The sequence below is a fragment of the Oryctolagus cuniculus genome, chromosome 4, assembly GCF_051225735.1.
Source record: "Oryctolagus cuniculus isolate XC-2025 breed Fujian yellow rabbit chromosome 4, ASM5122573v1, whole genome shotgun sequence".
Lineage (NCBI taxonomy): Eukaryota > Metazoa > Chordata > Mammalia > Lagomorpha > Leporidae > Oryctolagus > Oryctolagus cuniculus.
The window spans coordinates 44,720,321-44,726,594 of NC_142870.1; the positions used below are offsets into that span (position 1 = coordinate 44,720,321).

The following is a 6,274-nucleotide window of genomic DNA, read 5'->3' on the forward strand; positions in this document are numbered from 1 at the left end:
GAGAGAAAGGTCTTCCTTCTGTTGGTTTCCCACCCAAATGGCCGCTACGGCAGGCGCGCTGCACCAATCAGAAGCCAGGAATCAGGTGCTTCCTCTTGGTCTCCCATGCGGGTGCAGGGCCCAAGGACCTGGGCCATCCTCCACTGCACTCCCGGGCCACAGCAGAGAGCTGGACTGGAAGAGGAGCAACCGGGACAGAATCCGGCGCCCCGATCGAGACTAGAACCAGCAGTGCCGGCGCAGCAGGCGGAGGATTAGCCTAGTGAGCCATGGTGCCAGCCTCCTATCAATTTTTAAAACAGCCTTACCTTTGCTTTTTCCTTTAGTACTGTGTATAATCTATCAAGAATTACTTTCTTATAGGAAAATTATTAAATGAGTAGAAAATATTCTCCATAAACTTCAGATCCCAGTGATATTACAATTAAGATATTATTTGAAATATAGGAACATCTGACATAAAATCAACATGAAACAAAACATGTATATGTAGTATATGTCTATTTTGTTAAGAAATGGATAATTCTTTACCTTTAAACCTGAGCCACAAATTCAATAAAACTTAACAAGTTTATCCAAAAACCACTGAAAAATTTTAGATGCTTAACCTTACCTGAATTTTAGTTTATTAAAGTATGACTCTAATGAGACCAGATTTGTGAGCTTGATCTTAAGAGTATTAAAATCCAACTCACAGGAAATCACCAAATATCTCTGAAAAAGAAGGGCTGGGTGTTGATGTTTGAGAAAAAGATGGGGGATGGGGATCAGCTTTTTGGAGGGAAACATCCCAGAAACACCTCAACACAGATGTTGATAGTGGGTTATCTTTTCAACAAAAGGGCAATGATACTTTTCTAAGCATTTGCAGAGAGAAGAAGCTCATTGAGAACTCCCAGTCTTCTGTAACTTTCCCAAACATTAGAATTCTGAAACTCCTATATTTGTTATCCTGGTACATTCCAGTTCAAACATCTTTAAAAAATAATATTCCTAGAAGATAATATTGTAGATGCAGTGTTGTGGATTGTGATAAAATATTTTACCTGAGCAAATGATATCATAGGCTTCCTCTTAACTTTCATGTTTCAGCAGAAACTTCTAAGTAAATCTTACATGTGAAAAATCTCTGAAGAAAAAAGAAACTATGTCTGAAAGTTTCTGCTTGAATCCAAAGATACTTTGCCATTATTCATGTGGAAAATATTTATGCGCATAAAATAAACAAATGAAATTAAGCTGTGTTGTTGTGCTAACCACTTCAGTGTCTGTATGACACTTGTGTGGTAGCTGATGTATTATGCGGCTGTGGCATTTGTTTTTCCCAAACAGCTAAATATTTTCCATATACTGTTCCTTTTTCCAAATGAAAAAGACAGCTCTAGAAAGCTCTGGAAATGAAAAAAAAAGTTTTTGACCTACAGATCAAACATTGTTTATTAATATTCAGTAGCATGTGCATGAAAAGAACAACCATCAGTATATTTTCTACATCCTCCTGACTTATTTTATGTGAATCAGAAACCATGTATTCAAGACTATGTATTCAAATGGTTGTAACCTTGTAAAATATTATAAGAATTTCTTCATTTAGAGATAGCTGAGAACAAATGCATTCACTAATTCAACTCCCATAAGGAAAATAACACACTTATTTAAAAAAGTTATCTTTTAGGCATTATAATTCTTAGTTAATAACACATCTTAAGAAAATTTTCACAAGTATGCTCACAAACTGAAATTTTAAATACTAATTCCTATAGACCTACATATGTCTTAGCTATATATTGTCACCTTTCTTACAGAAAATTATAAGCAGACCAGAGAATAATACCAAACTCTGTAAATTGATCTCAATATTCATGTGTTTTGCCTAACTACACTGTAAGTGGAAAAAAGTTTTTGTGTAAGGAAATCACATATTTTCCTTCCTAGACATCCTATATACTCATATATATTAGAACAATTATTGCTTTTATTTCATGGGAATTTTTCAGGAAAAATAAGTCAATTGATTTGAAGTCCTTGCTGAAAAGTTTACTTCTCTTTCCGGTGCGTACTGGAGGGAATTCTCTCTTCTGACGCCTTCGTTCAGCACATACTGTTTTTCAGCAACAAAGTAATCACCTTTATGCTGATTATGATGGTCGAACAATTAACCATACTGCTAAGTCCTGGTTTGAGAGTTACAGAGGGAAGAAAATAAGAACTGGATAGGGAGGATATAGGATGGAATGATCTCTTTGGATTGTATCTATTTCAAATACAGAGCCAGAAAAGACTCTGACCCAGAATTTTTTTTCTTTTTTTTTAACTTTTATTTAATGAATATAAATTTCCAAAGTACAGCTAATAGATTACAATAGCTTCCCCCCCGATAACGTCCCTCCCACCCGCAACCCTCCCCTTTCCCACTACCTCCCCCCTTCCATTCACATCAAGATTCATTTTTGATTCTCTTTATATACAGAAGATCAGTTGAGCATATGTTAAGTAAAGATTTCAACAGTTTGCTCCCACACAGAAACATAAAGTGAAAAATACAGTTTGAGTACTAGTTATAGCATTAAATCTCAATGTACAGCACACTAAGGACAAAGATCCTACATGAGGAGTAAGTGCTCAGTGACTCCTGTTGTTGACTTAACAAGTTGACACTCTTGTTTATGGCCTCAGTAATCACCCTAGGCTCTTGTCATGAGCTGCCAAGGCTATGGAAGCCCCCTGAGTTCACCAACTCTGATCATATTTAGACAAGGTTGTAGTCAAAGTGGGAGTTCTCTCCTCCCTTCAGAGAAAGGAAAATAAATCTTGTAAGTAGCCAAAAATATGTTTACTCCTTTTGGAATCAACATGTTGCATTCTTATGTGAAAGGAAATTTTGTCTTTAGACTGATAATTAATACTTTGGCTTATAAATATAAATCATTTTATTCTCCAAATTCAGAGTGCGTATTAAAAAAATTATGCATTCCGAGTCCAGCACTGTGGTAGCATATGAAGCTGCCGCCCGCAGCGCCAGCCCCTCCATGTGAGCTTTCCTAGGCCCCCCTCGCTGCTCCACTTCCAATCCAGCTCTCTGCTGGTGTACTTGGGAAAGCAGTGGAAGATGGCCTGAGTCATTGGACCCCTACACCCACATGGGAGACCCAGAAGAAGCTCCTGGCTTCAGTCTGGCCCAGTTCTGGCTGTTGAGGCCATTTAGGGAGTGAACCAGTGATGAAAGATCGATCTCTCTCTCTCTCTCTCTTTCTCTCAAATAAATAATTTTTTTTAAAAAAATCCATTTTGAATAATGATATTCCCTTCTGGTTTGTAAGCTCATTGAATTATGTATTCTTGGAAGATTTGAGTATGGTTTGGATGCACCAGAAAACATTACATTTTTACTATCACAAATATCACAAATTAAGTAATGCAAATCAAACAATTCTTTTCTCTCTGTAATCAATTAATTTTACTGGGCTTGAAATTCAATCATAATTCAAATGAATTAAAAATACTTTCTGTTTCCAAAGACTCCACTTAAAACCATAAAAGTATACTTTAACGTGACAATAATGTAATTTTACTCAACATTTTAATATACAGAGTTTGCCTCATGAGATTATGACTCAGTTGTAGATTTCAGGAGACTATTAAACTCCATGGCACATTCAAAGAACACACCAAATTCTATATAAATCAACTATAAATAAATTTCAAAGTTCAGTTCTATGAAACCTCACCTTTTTCCTTCTGTTCACTAAGAATTTACTGGGGCCGGCACTGTGGCTTAGTGGGCAAAGCAGCTGCCCATAGTGCCAGCATCCTATATGAGCGCTGGTTTGAGTCCCTGCTGCTCCACTTCCGATCCAGCTCTCTGCTATGGCCTGGGAAAGCAGTGGAAGATGGGTCAAGTCCTTGAATCCCTGCATCCTCGTGGGAGACCTGGAAGAAGCTCCTGGCTTCAGATCGGCACAGCTCTGGGGGTTGCGGCCATCTGGGGAGTGAATCAGCAGATGGAAGACTTCTCTCTCTTTCTCTGCCTCTGCCTCTCTCCAACTCTGCCTTTCAAATAAATAAATAAAACTTAAAAAAAGAATTTACTTTCATGATAGTGTATTCTTTTGTAATTGACTTTGTAGAAACTCTTAAAAACTCAGTTACCAAGGTCGGTGCTATGGCATAGTGGGTAAATCCACCACCTGCATTGCCAGCATCCCATATGGCTGCGGGTTCAAGTCCCTGCTGCTCCACTTCTGATCCAGCTCTCTGCTATGGCCTGGGAAGGCAGTGGAAGATGGTCCAAGTCCTGGGGCCCCTGCATATGTGTTGGAGACCTGGAGGAAGCTTCTGGCCCCTGGCTTCAGATTGGCACAGCTCCCATCATGGCAGCCATTTAGGGAGTGAACCATTCTCTTTCTGCCTTTGCCTCTGCCTCTCTGTAACTCTTCCTTTCCAATAAATAAATAAATATTTAAAAATTTTATTACAATCATTTGTGTATTTAGCAGTTTGTGTTTAAGGAATCCCCAAACTTATGCCTATTGTAAATACTCTGTTGATTTAATCATCTTATTTTCTGCCCATATAAAACATCTCCTGAATGAAGGTAGAAGTTCTTCATACCATCTAATGCCTCACACCTCCAGAGTTTGCAATGATCCTATGACTGAGTCATTAAACTCCCTTCAAGGCCAAATCACTATCACTATTCCTATTCATTTGTTTCTTTTTAATCACTAACTTTTTGATCTACCCAATCTATTGGAAAAAGTTCTTACTTGAAGGCAGATAAACCATTCTGAGTGTTATAAGCAGAAAGGGAATTTATTAAAAGAATGTTGCATGTTTTAAAAAATCACAGATATGGGCTAGTGTTATAGCACAGCAGGTAAAGCAACTGGTGCATCACATACAGGAGTTTAGGTCTCAGCTGCTCCACTTCCAATTCAGCTTCCTGGTAATGTGCCTGGAAAGGCAGTGGATTATGGCCCAGATTCTTAGGCTCCTACCAGACATGTTGGAGACTTGATGGAGTTCCTGGCTCCTAGTTTCACCTGACCCAGTTGTGGCTATTACAGACATTTGAGAGTGAATAGCAGATGGAAGATATCTCTCTCTCTCTTCCTTCCTTCCTTCCTTCTTTCCTTTCTTTCTTTCTTTCTTTCTTTCTTTCTTTCTTTCTTTCTTTCTTTCGTTCATCTCTATCTCTATCTCTATCTCTATCTCTATCTCTATCTCTTTGTCTCTATCTCTCCCCAACCCCTCTGACACCCTGCCTTTTGAAATAAATAAATAAATAAATTTCCAAACATGTGACAGAGAGCTGCAGAGCAGTTTGAGGGTTTCAAAGCTTGGAACTGGACCTCAAATCTATCAACAGCAAGATGCCAGCAACTGCTGCTGTTGTTCATGATCACTGAATTGTGAAGCTCTAACGGCTGAGTTGGGTCTCCACTACTGCTGCCACCACTACTGTAACAGAAACTCCAGTTTTACCGCAACCTCTGCTTCCCCTGAAGCTCCACGTGCCCGTCTTCCTGCCCATCACTACACTCTAATTCCAAATCTGGCCAAGTGCTGGGCATGGAGGACCTCACACAGGCTCCTGTGTTCTGCCCAGAACTGCAAATCAGAAAACTTGGGCACACAACTGTCATCTTTTATGGGGGAATTTCTCAGGCTTAGAGGACATTCAAACAGGGTATCCCAAAAACTAACATATGTCTATTCTAATCCAAGCAATTTTCCCCCAAATTAGAGTTTGACTTAAAGATATTCATAAAATTCATAAATCATACTAGAGAATATTTACTTCTAAAAATGTCAGAGGAAGAAGTTAGTTGAAATAAAAGTTATTTTTATTCAGAAATTGACCACAAGATTGCTTCTCAGGTTCATTTAGACATGGCATAGCTTACGCTTGATTTGCCTACCTAATTGTTGCTTGCAACCTCAAATTTAAAATTTCTATAATATGATGTCCTATCTATTATAATGTGCTATGTGTTAACTTCCTTGAGAATGATAAGTTGCCTTTTTATAGAACACTGCTTGGAGTATAAGTAATAATGAAAGTGGTGAGGTAAGCAAGAAAAAATATTTGAGTCTGCAAATTATAAGTATTACTATATTACAGCTGAGTTGATCAAGTATATATTTGTCATGTTGAGACTAGAAGTTTTTTGTTTGGATTTTTGGAAGTCAGTCACCCATGGATAGCCCTTGGACACCCAAAATGGAAGAGTTTAACCAATTTGCTGTTCTGAACTGAAATATTTTACCACTG

At 38.2% G+C, this 6,274-nt stretch overlaps 1 pseudogene; it reads right to left on the reverse strand.

Moving 5' to 3' along the window:
* Positions 1-5,573, reverse strand: part of LOC149126959 (small ribosomal subunit protein eS1 pseudogene) — a 78,764-nt pseudogene extending 73,191 nt beyond the window's left edge.
* Positions 5,574-6,274: the final 701 nt, after the last annotated feature.